General features: G+C 36.4%; 1 pseudogene; it reads left to right on the top strand.

The window, feature by feature from the left end:
- The window catches only part of LOC132507511 (DNA topoisomerase 2-binding protein 1-like), a 121,048-nt pseudogene extending 102,283 nt beyond the window's left edge, over positions 1 to 18,765 (top strand).
- Positions 18,766 to 19,027: the final 262 nt, after the last annotated feature.

Raw genomic sequence — 19,027 nt, 5'->3', positions numbered from 1 at the left:
AATGGCAAAAGCTCTCCCAGAGATCTCTAACTCAACGCAAAGACCCAGCTCCACTCAACGACCAGCAAGCTGCAGTGGTGGACACCCTATGCCAAACAAATAGCAAGACAGGAACACAACCCCACCCATTACTGGAGATCCTGCCTAAAATCATAATTAAGTCATAGGCAACCCCAAAACACACCACTGGATGCAGTCCTGCCAACCAGAAAGACAAAATCCAGCCTCATCCACCAGAACACAGGCACGAGTCCCCTCCACCAGGAAGGCTACACAACCCACTGAACCAATCTTAGCCACTAGGGGCAGATATCAAATACTATGGGAAGTACGAACCTGCAGCCTGTGAAAAGGAGACCCCAAAAACAGTAAGTTAAGTAACATGAGAAAACAGAAAAACACACAGCAGATGAAGGAGCAAGGTAAAAATCCATCATATCAAACAAACGAAGAGGAAACTGGCAGTTTACCTGAAAAAGAATTCAGAGGAATGATAGTAAAGATGATCAAAAATCTTGGAAATCGAATGGAGAAAATACAAGAAACATTTAACAAGGACCTAGAAGAACTAAAGAGCAAAAAAACAATGATGAACAACACAATAAATGAAATTAAAAATTCTCTAGAAGGAATCAATAGCAGAAAAATGGAGGCAGAAGGATGGATAAGTGACCTGGAAGATAAAGTAGTGGAATTAACTACTGCAGAGCAGAATAAAGAAAAAAGAATGAAAAGAATTGAGGACAGTCTCAGAGACCTCTGGGACAACATTAAATGCACCAACATTAGAATTATAGGGGTCCAAGAAGAAAAAGAGAAAAAGAAAGGGACTGAGAAAATATTTCAAGAGATTACAGTGGAAAACTTCCCTAATATGGGAAAGGAAATATTCAATCAAGTGCAGGAAGCACAGAGAGTCCCATATAAGATAAATCCAAGGAGAAACATGCCAAGACACATATTAATCAAACTAACAAAAATTAAATACAAAGAAAAAGTATTAAAAGCAGCAAGGGAAAACAAACAAATAACATAGAAGGGAATCGCCATAAGGTTAACAGCTGATCTTTCAGCAGAAACTCTGCAAGCCAGAAGGGAGTGGCAGGACATATTCAAAGTGATGAAAGGGAAGAAACTACAACCAAGATTACTTTACACAGCAAGGATTTCATTCAGATTCAATGGAGAAATTAAAACCTTTACAGACAAGCAAAAGCTAAGAGAATTCAGCACCACCAAACCAGCTTCACAACAAATACTAAAGGAACTCCGCTGGGCAGGGAACACAAGAGAAGGAAAAGACCTACAATAACAAACCCAAAACAATGAAAAAAATGGTAATAGGAACAAACATATCGATAATTACCTTAAATGTAAATGGATTAAATGCTCCAACCAAAAGACATAGGCTGGCTGAATGGATACAAGAACAAGACCCATATATCTGCTGTCTACAAGAGACCCACTTCAGACCTAGGGACACATACAGACTGAAAGTGAGGGGATGGAAAAAGATATTCCATGCAAATGGAAATCAAAAGAAAGCTGGAGTAGCAATTCTCATATCAGAGAAAATAGATTTTAAAATAAAGACTATTACAAGAGACAAAGAAGGACACTACATAGTGAACAAGGGATCAATCCAAGATAAAGAATAACTACTGTAATTATTTATGCACCCAACATAGGGGACCTCAATACCTAAGGCAAATGCTAACCACCATAAAAGGGAAAATTGACAGTAACATAATCATAGTAGGGGACTTTAACACCCCACTTTCACCAGTGGACAGATCATCCAAAATGAAAATAAATGAGGAAACAAAAGCTTTAAATGAAACATTAAAGAAGATGGACTTAATTAATGTTTATAGGACATTCCGTCCAAAAACAACAGAATACACATTCTTCTCAAGTGCTCATGGAACATTCTCCAGGATAGATCATATCTTGGGTCACAAATCAAGCCTCGGTAAATATAAGAAAATTGAAATCATATCAAGTATCTTTTCTAACCGCAGTGCTATGAGACTAGATATCAATTACAGGAAAGAATCTCTAAAAAAATACAAACACATGAAGGTTAAACAATACACTATAAATAACCAGGAGATTACTGAGGAAATCAAAAACTACCTAGAAACAAATGACAATGAAAACACAATGACCCAAAAACCTATGGGATGCAGCAAAACCAGTTCCAAAAGGGAAGTTTGTAGCAATACAATCCTACCTTAAGAAACAAGAAAGATCTCAAATAAACAACCTAAACTTACACCTAAAGCAATTAGAGAAAGAAGAAAAAAGCCCAAAGTTAGCAGAAGGAAAGAAATCATAAAGATAAGATGAGAAAGAAATGAAAAAGAAATGAAAGAAATGATAGCAAAGATCTATAAAACTAAAAGCTGCTTCTTTGAGAACATAAACAAAATTGATAAAACATTAGCCAACTCATCAAGAAAAAAAGGGAGAAGACTCAAAGCAATAGAATTAGAAATGAGGGGCTTCCCTGGTGGCGCGGTGGTTCAGAGTATGCCTGCCGATGCAGGGGACATGGGTTCATGCCCCGGTCCGGGAAGATCCCACGTGCCGTGGCGTGGCGAGGCCCATGAGTCATGGCCGCTGAGCCTCTGCGTCTGGAGCCTGTGCAGTGCAACGGGAGAGACCACAACAGTGAGAGGCCCACATACCACAAAAAAAAAAAAAAAAAAAAAAAAGATGAAAAAGGAGAAGTAGCAACTGACACTTCAGAAATACAAAGGATCGTAAGAGATTACTACAAGCAACTATATGCCAATAAAATGGACAACCTGGAAGAAATGGGCAAATTCTTATAAAAGCACAGCCTTCTGAGACTGAACCAGGAAGAAATAGAAAATATAAACAGACCAATCACAAGCACTGAAATTGAGTCTGTGATGAAAAATCTTCCAACAAACAAAAGCCCAGGACCAGATGGCTTCACAGGCGAATTCTATCAAACATTTAGAGAAGAGCTAACAGCTACCCTTCTCAAACTCTTCCAAAATACAGCAGAGGAAGGAACACTCCCAAACTCATTCTACAAGGCCACCATCATCCTAATAGCAAAACCAGGCAAAGATGTCACAAAGAAAGAAAACTACAGGCCAGTATCACTGATGAACATACATGCAAAAATCCTCAACAAAATACTAGCAAACAGAATCCAACAGCACATTAAAAGGTTCATACACCATGATCAAGTGGGGATTATCCCAGGAATGCAAAGATTCGTCAATATATGCAAATAAGTTAATGTGATAAACCATATTAACAAATTGAAGGAGAAAAACAATATGATCATTGCAACAGATGCAGAAAAAGCTTTTGACAAAATTCAACACGCATTTATGATAAAAAACACCCTCCAGAAAGTAGGCATGGAGGGAACTTATCTCAACATAATAAAGGCTATATATGACAAACCCACAACCAACACTGTTCTCAATGGTAAAAAACTGAAATCATTTCTACTAAGATCAGGAACAAGACAAGGTTGTCCACTCTCACCACTATTATTCAGCATAATCTTGGAAGTTTTGTGGGTTTTTTTTTTTTTTTTTTTTGCGGTACACGGGCCTCTCACTGTTGTGGCCTCTCCCGTTGCAGAGCACAGGCTCTGGACATGCAGGCTCCGGATGCACAGGCTCAGCAGTCATGGCTCATGGGCCCAGCCACTCCACGGCATGTGGGATCCTCCCGGACCGGGGCACGAACCTGTGTACCCTGCATTGGCAGGCGGACTCTCACCTACTGCACCACCAGGGAAGCCCCCCTTGGAAGTTTTAGCCACAGCAGTCAGAGAAGAAAAAGAAATAAAAGGAATCCAAATCGGAAAAGAAGAAGTAAAGCTGTCACTGTTTGCAGATGACATGATCCTATACAAAGAGAATCCTGAAGATGCTACCAGAAAACCACTAGAGCTAATCAATGAATTTGGTAAAGTAGCAGGATACAAAATTAATGCACAGAAATCTCTTGCATTCCTACACACTAATGATGAAAAATCTGAAAGAGAAATTAAAGAAACACTCCCATTTACCATGGTAACAAAAAGAATAAACTACCTAGGAATAAAACTACCTAAGGAGACAAAAGACCTGTATGCAGAAAACTATAAGACACTGATGAAAGAAATTAAAGATGATACATACAGATGGAGAGATATACCATGTTCTTGGATTGGAACGATCAACATTGTGAAAATGACTATACTACCCAAAGCAATCTACAGATTCAGTGCAATCCCTATCAAACTACCAATGGCATTTTTCACAGAGCTAGAACAAAAAATTTCACAATTTGTATGGAAACACAAAAGACCCCGAATAGCCAAAGCAATCTTGAGAAAGAAAAACGGAGTTGAAGAAATCAGGCGCCTGGATTCCAGACTATACTAGAAAGCTACAGTAATCAAGAGAGTATAGTACTGGCACAGAAACAGAAATATAGATCAATGGAAGAGGATAGAAAGCCCAGAGATAAACCCACGCACATATGGCCACCTTATTTTTGATAAAAGAGGCAGGAATATACAATGGAGAAAAGACAGCCTCTTCAATAAGTGGTGCTGGGAAAATTGGACAGGTACATATAAAAGAATGAAATTAGAGCACTCCCTAACACCATACACAAAAATAAACTCAAAGTGGATTAAAGACCTAAATGTAAGGCCAGATCCTATAAAACTCTTAGAGAAAAACATAGGCAGAACACTCTATGACATAAATCACAGCATGATCCTTTTTGAGCCACCTCCTAGAGTAATGAAAAATAAAACAAAAATAAATAAATGGCACCTAATTAAACTTAGAAGCTTTTGCACAGCAAAGGGAACCAAAAACAAGGTAAAAAGACAACCCTGGAATGGGAGAAAATATTTGCAAATGAAGCAACTGACAAAGGATTAATCTCTAAAATATACAAGCAGCTCATGAGGCTCACTATCAAAAAAAACAAACAACCCAATCCTAAAATGGGCAGAAGACCTAAATAGACATTTCTCCAAAGAAGATATTCTGACATTACAACAAATACATGAAAGGATGCTCAACATCACTAATCATTAGAGAAATGCAAATCCAAACTCCAATGAGGTATCACCTCACACTGGTCAGAATGGCCATCATCAAAAAATCTACAAACACTAAATTTTGTAGAGGGTGTGGAGAAAAAGGAACCCTCTTGCACTGTTGGTGGGAAGGTAAATTGATACAGCCACTATGGAGAACAGTATGGAGGTTCCTTAAAAACTAAAAATAGAACTACCGTACGACCCTGCAATCCCACTACTGGGCATATACCCTGAGAAAACCATAATTCAAAAAGAGTCATGTACCACAATGTTCACTGCATCTCTATAATAGCCAGGACATGGAAGCAACCCAAGTGTCCATTGACAGATGAATGGATAAAGAAGATGTGGCACATATATACAATGGAATATTACTCAGCCATAAGAAGAAATGAAATTGAGTTATCTGTAGTGAGTTGTATGGACCTAGACTCTGTCATACAGAGTGAAGTAAGTCAGAAAGAGAAAAACAAATACTGTATGCTGACACATAAATATGCTATCTAAAAAAAAAAAAAAAAAAAAAAAGGTCATGAACCTAGGGCCATAGGGCCAGAACAGGAATAAAGAGGCAGACATAGAGAATGGACTTGAGGACATAGGGAGTTGGAAGGGTAAGCTGGGACGAAGTGAGAATGTGGCATGGTCATATATACACTACCAAATATTAAATAGACAGCTAGTGGGAAGCAGCCACATAGCACAGGGAGATCAGCTCCGTGCTTTGCGACCACCTACAGGGGTGGGATAGAGAGGGTAGGAGGGAGACGCAAGAGGGAGGAGATATGGGGATATATGTATATGTATAGCTGATTCACTTTGTTACAAAGCAGAAACTAACACACCATTGGAAAGCAATTATACTCCAATAAAGATGTTTAAAAAAATTTATCATACAAATACCATTTGTACATGGATAAAAAGGCATTTGTAAAATTGCAATATTGTTCACATTAGAAAAAAAATTTATAGATTAGTTCCATAATTACTTTATGCCCTAAATGGAATAGTGCATGCCCTTTGAAATGGTATACTTCCTTCATGTTTATCACACTTATGTCAATATATATGAATGGAAAAATCTAGGTACAGAAAGCTGAATTTTCTAGGCCATTTCTCAAGCAATTACAATCATGTATAGTTAGCTTATGTTACTATTTCCAGGAGGTTGTCATTCAATGGCAGAGATGGAGAGGTGGGATCAAGATGGCAGGGTAGGAAGATCCTGAGCTCACCTCCTCCCATGAGCACCAAGGCTACAACTACATGTAGAACAACTTTCTCTGAGAATGACCATAAAACTAGCAGAACAGCTCTCCTACAATTAAGGACATAAAGAAAAAGCACATTGGGGAGGGTTGGAGGGACAGAGATGCAATTTAGTCAGAAGCCATATGCCCAGCATGGCAACCCATAAGTGAGAGGGTATATTACAAACTCAGAGGTCATCCCGAAGAAGGGAAGGGTTCAAGCCCCATATTGTGCCCCTCAGCCATGGGAACTAGCACTGGGAAGACAAGCCCCCATAACTGGCTTTGAAAACCACTAGGTTTTATGAAACGGAGAGCCAGAGGGTAGTAGGAAACCAAGACTCTGCTTTTAAAGGGCTTGCACACAAACGTACTTATTTTGAGTTCCAGTGCAGAGGCAGCTGATTGAAATGCACCTGGTGCTCTAGGTGGCCTGGCAAGACCACACTAGCATGCCCCCGGCCCATGCCTGGCTCCAGCTTTAGCACTCCAACCAGTTGTCAGCCCCAGGTGCACCCAGGGAAAAGTCTTGGGATGTACCTGGGACCATGTCTAGACCACCCAACAAGACAGTGGCCCCTGGCGTGCTCTGAGAAAAGCCCTGGCCCACACCCATTCCAACATCAGCCCTCCAGCCAAAGCCACTGGACACAGCAGTTTACATAGGGATATTCCTACACAAGGCCATACCTAAAGACTAGGAGAGGTAAAAGTTTTGCCTGTTTCATAGAAATAAACACAGAAAGTCAAACAAAATGAGAAGATAGAAGAATTTGTTCCAAATAAATGAACAAGACAAAATCCAAGAAACAAAAAAGTTAGTAATACAAAGGTAAGTATTTTACCTGATAAAGAGCAATGGTTATAAAGATTGTCACTGGGAAAAAATGGAGAACCACAATGAGAACTTGAAGAGTTAGAAACTATAAGAAAGAAATAATTAGAGTTGAAGAATACAGTAAATGAACTAAAAAATACACTAAAAGAAATGAACACTAGATTAGATGATACAAAGGAATGGATCAGCAAACTGTAAGAGTAATGGAAATCACTCAAGCTGAACAGAAAAGAAGAATAAAGAATTTAAAAAATGAGGATGGTTTAAGAGACCTCTGAAATAACATCAAGCATATTAACATTTGCATTATAGGAGTCCCAGAGGAGAAGAGAGAAAAGGGCAGATAAATTAATTGAAAAAATAATAGCTGTAAACATGCCTAACCAGGGAAATAACGCAGAAATCCACATCCAGGAAGCGTAGAGAGTCCCAAACAAGAAGAACTAGATCAAAGAGGTCCACATCAAGACACTTTAAAAGATACACAAAATAAAAGATGTAAAAAACAATGTTACAAGATTAAATGTCAGGGGGAATAAAAATGCAGAGTTGTTAGCATGTGTTCAGATTTAAGAGATCATCAACTTAAAATAATCATAGGTATATGTATATATTTACATAAGAAACAAATGGTAACCACAAACCATAAACCTATAATAGATACACACATAAAACAGAGAAAGAATCCAAACATAACACTAAAGATAGTCAACAAATCACAAAGGAAGAGAGAAAAATATAAGAAGAAAGGCACAAAAATCAATACAAAAATAACCAAAGAGCAATTAAGAAAATGGCAAGAAGTATATACCTATCAATAATCACTTTAAATATAATGGACTAAATGCTCCGATTAAAAGACGTAAAGTGGTTGAATGGATTAAAAAGAAAAAAAACAGATCATATGTATGCTGCCTACAAGAGACTCACTTCAGATCTAAACATAAAGGCTGAAAATGAGGGGATGGAAAAATGTATTCCATGGAAATGAAAATGAAAAGAAAGCAATGGTGGCAATAGTTATATCAGACAAAATGGACTTTAAAACAAAGACTGTAATAAGAGACAAAGAAGGACACTACATAATGATAAAGGGATCAATCCAAGAAGATATAACAATTGTAAATATATATGCATCCAACATAAGAGGACTTAAATACATAAAGCAAATATTAACAAACATAAAGGGATAAATTGACAGTAACACAATATTAGTAGGGGACTTTAAAACCCCACTTACATCAATGAACAGATCATCCAGACATAAAATCAATAAGAAAACCATGGCTTAAATGACATATTAAACCAGATGAACTTAATATATATAGAACATCCCATCCAAAAGCAGCAGAATATGCATTATTTTCAAGCACACACAAAACATTTTCCAGGATAGTTCACTTCTTAGACCACAAAACAGTCTCAATAAATTTAAGAAGTCTGAAATCATATTAAGCACCCTTTTCTGGCAACAACACTATGAGACTAGAAATCAACTACAAGAAAAAATAAAACTGCAAAAAACAAGCATGTGAATGGCAAACAATGTGCTACTAAACAAACAATGGGTTACTGAACAAATCAAAGAGGAAATCAAAAAGTAACTGGAGACAAATGAAAATGGAAACAAAATGATCCAAAATCAGACACAGCAAAAGCAGTTCTCAGAGGGAAATTTACAGCAATACAAGCCTATCTCAAAAAACAAGAAAAATCACAAATAGACAATCTAATCTAGCAAAAGAACAAACACAACCCAAAGTTAGTGAAGGAAAGAAACAAACCAGATCAGAGCAGAAAAAATAGAGATTATGAAAGCAATAGAAAAGATCAGGGCTTCCCTGGTGGCCCAGTGGTTGAGAGCCTGCCTGCCGATGCAGGGGACGTGGGTTTGTGCCCCGGTCCGGGAGGATCCCACATGCCGTGGAGCGGCTAGGCCCGTGAGCCATGGCCGCTGAGCCTGCATGTCCGGAGCCTGTGCTCCACAACGGGAGAGGCCATGACAGTGAGAGGCCCGCGTACCGCAAAAAAAAAAAAAAGAAAAGAAAAAAAAAGATCAATAAAACTATCAGCTGGTTCTTTGAAAAGATAAACAAAATAAATTAACCTTTAGCCAGACTTGTCAAGAAAAAATAGAGAGGGCCAAAATAAATAAAATCAAAAACTGAAGAGTAGAATTGTCACTATTTGTAGACGGCATGACACTGTATAGAAAGCTCTAAAGACTCCACCAAACAAACCACAGAATACATGAATTCAGTAAAGTTGCAGGATACAAAATTAAAATGCAGAAATCTGTTGTGTCTACATACACTAACAACAAACTGTCAGATGGAGAAATTAAGAATACAATCACATTTACAATTGTATCCAAAAAATACCTAGGAATAAATCTAATTAAGGAGGTAAAAGACTTGTACTTGAAAACCTATAAGACATTGATAAAAGAAATCAAAGATGTCACAAATAAGTGGATATACTATGTTCTTGAATCAGAAAAATTAATACATGTAAAATATCCATGCTACCCAAAGCAATCTACATAGTTAATGCAATCCCTAACAAACTACCAATGGCATTTTTCACAGAACTAGAATAAATGATTCTAAAATGTGTATAGAAACACAAAGACCCTGAATAGCCAAAACAATCTTGAGAAATAAGAGCAAACTTGGAGGCAGCATGCTCTGCGTTTTCAGACTGTATTTACAAAGCTATAGTAAGCAAAGCAGTATTGTACTGGCAAAACAAACAAACAAACCAGACACACAGATCAATGGAACAGAATAGAGAACAAAAAATAAACCCACACTGATATACACAATTAATCGACAGGAAGGAGCCAAGAAAAGACAGTGGGGAAAAGACAGTTCCTTCAATAAATGGTACTGGGAAAACTGGACCACTCCAATCAAAAGAATGAAACTGTGCCACTTTCTTACACCATATATGAAAATAAACTCAAAATGGATTAAAGACTTAAATGTGAGACCTGAAACCATAAAATTCCTAGAATAAAACATAAGCAGTACCCTCTTTGACATCTGTCTTAGCAATATTTTTTTGACTTTGTTTTCTCATGCAGAGGCCAGAAAGGCAAAAATAAACCAATGGGACTACATACATCAAACTAAAAAGACTTTGCACAGTGATGAAAACTATCAAGAAAAAGAAAAAGGCCACCTACTAAATGGGAGAAGATATTTGCAAACAATATATTTGATAAGTGGTTAATATCTAATGAACAAGGAACTCATAAAACTCAACATGAAAAATTAAAAATGGGCAGATGATCTGAATAGATATTTTCCAGAGAAGACAGGCAGATGGTCAGCAGGCACATTAAAGGATGCTCAATGTCACTAACCATCAGAGAAATGCAAATCAGAACCACAATGAGATATCACCTCACACTTGTCTGAATGACTATTATCCAAAAGATAACAAATAACAAGTGTTGGTAAGAATGCAGAGAAAAGGGAAGCTTCATGCACTGTTGGCGGGAATGTAAATTGGTGCAGTCACTACTGAAAACAGTATGGAGGTTCCTCAGAAAATTAAAAATAGAACTACCATACAATCCAGCAATTCCACTCCTGAGTATTTTTCCCAAGAAAATGAAAACACTAATTCAAAAAGATATATTCACTCCAGTGTTTATTGCGGCATTATTTACAACAGTCAAGATATGGAAGTAACCTAAGTGCACATTGAGAGATGAATGGATAAAGAAGGTGTGATATACCTGTACTATGGAATATTACTCAGCCATAAAAAAGAATGAAATCTTGCTATTGTGACAACATGGATGGGCCAACAGGGTATTATGGTAAGTAAAATAAGTCAGACAGAGAAAGACAAGTACTATATGATTTCACTTATATGTGGAATCTAAAAAACAAAACAAACAAACATAATAAAATGGATCCAGCCTCACAGCTACAGAGAAAAAACTTGTGGTGCTAGAGGGGTGGGGTTAGGGGGATGGGTGAAATAGATGAAGGGGATTAAGAAGTACAAACATCCAGCTATAAAATGAATAAGTCACATGGATGTAAGGCAAAGCACAGATAATACAGTCAATAATTTGTAATAAATTTGTGCTGTGAATGATGGTAAATAAACTCATTGTGGAGATCATCTTTCAATGTATAAAAATATCAAATCACTATGTTGTACACCTGAAACTAATATAATATTGAAGTCAACTATACTTTAATAAAAATATTAAAAAATAAATGGCAGGGGTAACTTCTTTTGGAACACATGCAATATATTTTTAATATGTAAGGGCACATAAAATATATTCTTAAGAATATTCTTAATATTCTTAAATATGAGCAGCTTAGTGCAAAAGGCAAAATAATTTTTTTATAAAATAGAAAACAAAAATATAATTATATTAAAATAGAAACTCAAATATTAATTACTTTATGAGCAAAAAATATAAAGAACATGGAAATGTTCATGGTGGATTATATACCAAAAATGTAAAAATGAGTATAACTAACACATATGCACATCAAAAGATGATATCAACCAAACTATTAATTCTTTAGTCATTTTCTTTTGGTGGACGTTTAGAAAAGTTTGCATTTCTCTTTTTTGGGGGGCATCTGTATTTTATAAACATTTATTAATTTGCATTTAAAAAATTCTAAATACCTACAGTGATATAAAAAATGTTTTGAAATAAAATTTACAAAATCATAAAACTTAGGCAAAGCCTTGATGTTCCCTCTCTAATGCCCCAAACTGTAAAATTCCTTATATTTGAAAAATAGATTCATCTTTCATAAGTACATTCTTATATGTTCATATAATATATCCATTGCAAAAAATAACAACATAAAAATCTTGCCACTATAAGAAAAAAATTATTTGGATTCTGGTCTATTTCTTTCACATACTTTTTGTTTTGTTTTCATTTATTTGTTGATCATTGGAAAACCCAAGAGATTCTGAATGCACGATGAATTCATAGGGAAAATAATTGAACATTACACATTTGAAAAGTAAGTCTTCTCTCCCTGAAGCTTCTTAACCCTTCTTCCCATAACAAATAGTGTTACTTGTAATGTGTGCTTGCAATGAGATTCTACATATAAACAGGCATAGTGTGTGTGTGTGTGTCTGTGAGTATGAGTGTGTGTTAGTTGAATGAATATTTATATAAAGAGAGAAAACATAAATAGTGGCATTATATAGTGTTTTCTTCTCATTATTTACTATATATTCAGGTTTTCATTTTACATAACAAAAGAGATATATTATTTTTAAAGGATTGCATATTGTTCTATTGTGTGGCTCTAGGATAATTTAAAGTTTCAGAGTATTAGAGATTTTGGTTATTCATTTCCAGTGTTTGTTTATACTTTAAAATTTGATCAAATAGTCTCTGTGCAGATACGTCAGTATACTTGGGCTGTATTTTTGGAAGGGAAATTTCTGGATCAAAAACAATAAGCTTTTTAAAAAAGTTCTGATATATAGTGTTAAATTCTTCCTCATACATTTTAAGTCATTTTTATCAATAGATCATATAAGGTATTTCACATCTCTTTGGTAACAAAAAGTATCTTTGCTATTATTAAACAGAGATTTTTAATTCTGGTTTTAATTTGTATTTCTTTGACCTTAAGAGATATATCATCTTTTCATTCACTGAGTAGTCATTTGCCTGTTTTTGTGCATGTGAATATGTCTGTATGGAGAAAGTGAATAGTCTGTTTATGTCTGTATGGAGATGTATGGAATATGTCCGTATGGAGAAAGTGAATAGTCTGTTCATTTTTCCAATAGATTGTTTGATTTACTTTTTTCTCATGAGCTGCAAGAAATCTTTAAGTACTAAGGATATCAATCCTTTGTTAGCCATATTCTTTGCACATATTTATTTGCAGTTTAATTACTCATTTGTCTTTTGACTTGCTTTATCTAATTGTGCCCAGATCCCCTTCAAAAGAATTCATTGACCCAACTGCTGCCTGGGGAGCTGTTAGTTGAGAGTCTTTAGCTGTCAATTTCCTACAAATTGCCTCAGCTTCAGTTTATTTGCTCTCTGCAAGATAGGTCCTTCTGGAGTGGCCAATAACCAATGATTGATTCATTCTGGGGTAAAAAAGCCTCCCAAGGACACTCCTTAATACACACCCTGAACACTAAATTCTGAATCAGAATTTACTTCTCAAAGAGTGCAACTTATGCCACACACACACACACACACACACACACACACACACACAGTATTTACAAAGTTGTGATCCCTTTATAGCTTCCTTAATTCTATATATGCCTCATCCAGAGGTAAATTCACTCCTCAAGGAAACCTGTGTTCATATATAATATTATATATATATATATATAATATATATCTACAAGTGAGGTAAATTATACATTACAAATAATGTAAATTATAAATATATAATTTTTACAAAACATATCTATAAATAATGTAGAATATCATTTTGCACATTTAACATTTTCTAATATATATCACCACTTAATTTTTTCACTAACTTTTTTTCAGATTCAACTATTTTGTTAGAAATGGCTTAGCTCATTCATTTTACCTGCTATAAGGTATTCCACCATATAAATACCCACTGTCCTGCTGATGGTCATTTTAGTTGTTTTCTGTTGTTCACTATCAGGTATATTTTTCCTCATGCATATGTGCATGAGTTTCCCTGTAGTACATATAACTAGGAATGGAAATTCTTGTTCAAGCAGATGAAAATCTTTAACATTACTAGAGAATTCCAAATTTATCATAAATGAAATTTCACAAATGTTCTAATTCTAAAACATGTTCTCTAAATAATCTCTTGCTTATCCATGAGATAGGTAAGTGGATGGAAAAATCATCTCCCATTAAACTAGGTGCCAGTTGCATAGTGGGTGGAAGATGAATTCGTGACATTAGCCCTATTTAAGTCAATACCTTCCTCCCACTCCCTGAGGTAGGACCTTTGGAAAGCTTTGTTTTATAATCAATTTTCTGATATTCACTGCTTATCATTGAACACTTTTTTCTCTATTAACCTCATAACTCTCATGCTGTAATAAGTTTGAGGTTCTGGCCTATTTTTTTATAAGCATCGTTAACTTTTGTGGTAGAAAAGGCCTTCAGGCTATTTTGGCTCTCTTAGGATCTCAGAATTCAAGGTATTTCTGCACTTGCTGTCTTTAATTAAAACAAGGGAGCAAACATATCTTTCCAAAATGTACCTTTTTCATTGTTTAATTGTGAAAGCATGTGAAAACTGGATTTTGCATCTGCTCCCTGTTCCTCAGACACTAAGCTTTACCTGGTCTTCAGACTTTATCATTTCAGTGAGAGCTCTTATTTAGGAGTCAAATGTGTGAGGAAAAAAGTACTTATGGTGTCTCTGCAGGCTTCTTCCCGAACCATTTCTGCTTTCTCTGCCATGAACAGCTTTTATTGAACTCAATCTCCTCTAACATAGCAGCTCTTCCTCCCACTGTAATTAATAACTATGAAAAATCTAATATCTCTGCCTCATGGCTGCTCCAACTGAAATAGTTTTAGACTGTTTCTTAATGCAGGTTCAGATCCTTCCTACAAGCAAGCACATATATTTCTATACAACTGGATGTCAGTGGAATTCCTCTGGAAAGAATTTGAAACGGTAGAATAAGAAAGAGATGAGTTTGAATCCTCTGCTCAGTGCTTGTGTGCATTCAGTTATGTTAATCAAACTTTTCAAATTTGCAATTGCTTTATCTGCGAAATGACAGTATTTTTACCTGTCAGGCTATGTGTGACGATTAACTAGAAAAATTAATGTAAAAATTTCTAAAGGAGTATCTGGCACACAGTAGGCTCTTAATAGCTTTACTTCTTGTTTTGTTTCTCTTGCAGAAACCATTTCTCATATACTTTTAATTAAATGGTAAACCCTTATTTGATTCAAAAATATTTAAAATAGCAAAATATGTGAGACTATTTCAAGTACCCAAATATTTCATTGTAAACTAAAATAACCATATTTAAATTGTTCACTTCTGCATCAAATTATTTCATTTGTTTTTTACTTATATTCATTGTAGACTTGTAGACTTGATATCTATATGTTAATATTCTTGGCTTTGTCATATACAGTAATCACTTCTAATTCTATTCTGCTTGATAATCACATTTCCAATATGCTGTATTTCCAATATACTAACATCCTTACACTTCAGTTTGTCTCATATTGGGTCAAAAAATTCTCTCATTAACTCTAGTTAGAGTTCCAGTTTCCAACATTTTGAAGATTCACCAGGTAACTTTATTATGTTTTCCATGATTCATCTTGAAAACTAGCCTCTTTTTTTAAAAGTGTTTTTTAAGGAAACTCCATACTGTTCTCCATAATGGCTGTACCAATTTACATTCCCACCAACATTGTAGGAGGATTCCCTTTTCTCCACAATCTCTCCAGCATTTTTTGTCTGTAGGCTTTTTGTGAGGTGATACCTCATTGTAGATTTGATTTGCATTTCTCTAATAAGTAGCAATGTTGAGCATTTTTTCATGTGCCTGTTGGCCATCTGTACGTCTTCTTTGGAGAAGTATCTATGTAGATATTCTGCCCATTTTTTGATTGGGTTGTTTGTTTTTTTGATATTGAGCTGTATTAGCTGTTTGTATATTTTGGAAATTAATCCCTGTCAGTCACATTGTTTGCAAATATTTTCTGTAGGTTGTCTTTTCATTTTGTTTATGGTTTCCTTTGCTTTAAGTTTAATTAGGTCCCATTTGTTTATTTTTGTTTTTTATTTCCATTACTTTAGGAGATGGGTCCAAAAAGATATTGCTGCAATTTATGTTAGTGTTCTGCCTATGTTTTCCTCTAGGAGTTTTATAGTATCCAGCCTTACACTTAGGTTTTTAATCCATTTTGAGATTATTTTTGTGTGTTGGAGAATGTGCTAATTTCATTCTTTTACATGTTACTATAGGATCTAGCAGTCTCACTCCTGGGCATATATGTGGAGAAAACCATAGTTTGAAAAGATACATGCATCCCAGTGTTCATTGCAGCACTATTTACAATAGTCACAACATGGAAGCAACCTAAATGTCCATCGACAGATGAATGGATAAAGAAGATGTGGTACATATATACAATGGAATATTACTCAGCCATAAAAAAGAATGAAATAATGCCATTTGCAGCAACATGGATGGACCTAGAGATTATTATACTAAGTGAAGTAAGCCAAAGAAAAATATCATATGACATAGCTTATATGTGGAATCTAAAAAAATGATACAAATTAACTTATTTACAAAACAGAAATAGACCCTCAGACATAGAAAACAAACTTATGGTTACCAAAGGAGAAGCGGAGGGAGGGATAAATTAGGAGTATGGGGTTAACATGCACACACTACTATATATAAAATAGATAACCAACAAGGACCTACTGTATAGCACAGGGAACTATACTCAATATTTTGTAATAACCTGTAAGGGAAAGGAATCTGAGTAAGAATATATATATATATATATATATATTTATATACATATGTATTATATATATATATACACTTTGCTGTACACCTGAAATCACTTTGCTGAACAACTGAAACACAACAACATTGTAACTCCACTACACTTCAATTAAAAAAAAAAAGAAAGAAAAATAGATTGCTTTAAAAACTTTTTCTCTTTATCCACATACTCTTAGTCCCAAAATGAGCTTGGATATCAGTGCAGTGCAAGATGGCAGACTTTGTAATAACCTCAGCAGATTCAACAACGAAGGATGACGAGCCAGACCATTTGCCCATAGAAGAAAATGATATAGACAATATGACCACCAGTAATAAAGAATCAGTAAATTCAAGTGGAAATGGAAGGAATGACTAAAAGAGCTCTGACACAGACCTTGGAGATGAGAGAGAACTTTCCAAAGCAGCTGCTGGAGATAATGTCTGCAACTTCAGTAGTGAAACCCCAAGGGCAGAGGACTTCCCTCTCAAGAAATGGTTGTAATAGTGCCTCTTCAAACCCTGACCTCACTCACTCTGCCCACAGCCGACAAAGTAGAGTCCTGAAGACACTGAGGCAGTCTCGCCAAACTGATGTCAACACAGAGCCCTCCCAGAATGAACAGGTCATCTGGGATGACGCCACAGCCAGGGAAGAGAGAGCGAGACTTGCCAGCAATTTGCGGTGGCCTAGTTGTCCCACACAATACTCTGAGCTTCAGGTTGACATTAAAGAATTGGAGGATTCTCCTTTCCAGGAGCCTTTACATGATTCAGAAATTGCTGAACAGGCTGTGATCCTGGGAACACATGTGTGACTGAAGCCCCCAAACACCCGATCTCTGAAGAACTGGAAACGCCAATAAAAGACAGCCCCCTGATCCCTACGCCTCAAGCTCCAGGTATTGCCTTCCCCCTAGCCAACCCACCTGTGGCTCCACACCCTAGAGAAAAGATGATAACGGTAAAGGAGACTCACGAAGACTTAAAAAAAACAGTACGTATTTCAGCTGTCATCTCTGAATCCTCAAGAACATATGGATTATTGTCATCTGATTGAAAAACTAGGTGGATTAGTGATTGAGAAGCAGCGCTTTGATCCTAACTGTACACACACTGTTTTAGGGCATCCACATCAAAACGAGAAGTATTTAGCCTCAGGGGCAGCTGGGAAGAGGGTGCTTTATCGCTCCTACCTTGAAGCTTGCAGGACTGCTGGGCGCTTCATGCCAGAAGGCTAAGAACGGGGAAGCAGTTCCATACTTGATGTTTTGACTGGAATCAATGTACAGCAACGAAAAGTAGCACTTGCAGCAATGAGATGGAGGGAAAAAAATCCAGCAAAGACAAGAATCGCGCATTGTTGAGGGAGCATTTAGCAGGTGGAAGATTACTTCACATGTTGATAGGTCCCGAGAAGCAGGATTCAAATGCCTTCTTCAGTCAGGAGGAGCAAAAGTGCTACCTGGTCATTCTGTATCTTTATTTAAAGAAGCTGCACAGGGGCTTCCCTGGTGGCGCAGTGGTTGAGAGTCTGCCTGCTGATGCAGGGGACATGGGGTCGAGCCCTGCTCTGGGAGGATCCCACATGCCGCGGAGCAACTAGGCCCATGAGCCACAACTACTGAGCCTGCGCGTCTGGAGCCTGTGCTCCACAACAGGAGAGGCCGCGATAGTGAGAGGCCCACGCACAGCGATGAAGAGTGGCCCCCGCTTGCCACAACTAGAGAAAGCCCTCGCACAGAAACGAAGACCCAACACAGCAAAAATAAATAAATAAACTCCTACCCCCAACATCTTCTTTAAAAAAAAAAGAAAAAAAAAGCTGCACATCTCTTTTGTGACTTTTATAAACTGATACCAGATGACTCGGGAGTTAATATAGAAGAAGCTGCTGCCCAGAATGTGTACTGCTTGAAAACGTAATACATTACTGATTTTCTTATGCAGGAATCCCCTCCTCTAATAGAAAATTACTGTCTACCAGAAGCTGTTTCATTTCTTCAGAATAATAAGGAACCTGGGACTGGATTCTCACAAAAGAGGCCAGCTCCTACACAGAAAAATAAAATCGAATGACGTAGAGTATAGTAATTGTATTTACTTAGGTAACAAATGTTAAATGGTTTTTAAATTAATAGCTTGAATGTGACTGTGATGGATTTGTATAGTAATTTAAAGACAAGAACCTGAAGAATTCAGCTTCAGTGTAACGATGAGCCTGCTTGAAGTTAAACACCTGAAATTTTAATCATTGAAATATTAACTATTCCTGAATGGAAAGTTACCTGAAATAACAGAACACAACTCCTTAGCTAGCTTGTCATTAAACCATATTGACG

The sequence above is a fragment of the Lagenorhynchus albirostris genome, chromosome 16 (assembly GCF_949774975.1).
Source record: "Lagenorhynchus albirostris chromosome 16, mLagAlb1.1, whole genome shotgun sequence".
In the NCBI taxonomy this organism is placed as follows: domain Eukaryota; kingdom Metazoa; phylum Chordata; class Mammalia; order Artiodactyla; family Delphinidae; genus Lagenorhynchus; species Lagenorhynchus albirostris.
This window is presented reverse-complemented; position numbering and strand designations above follow the sequence as displayed.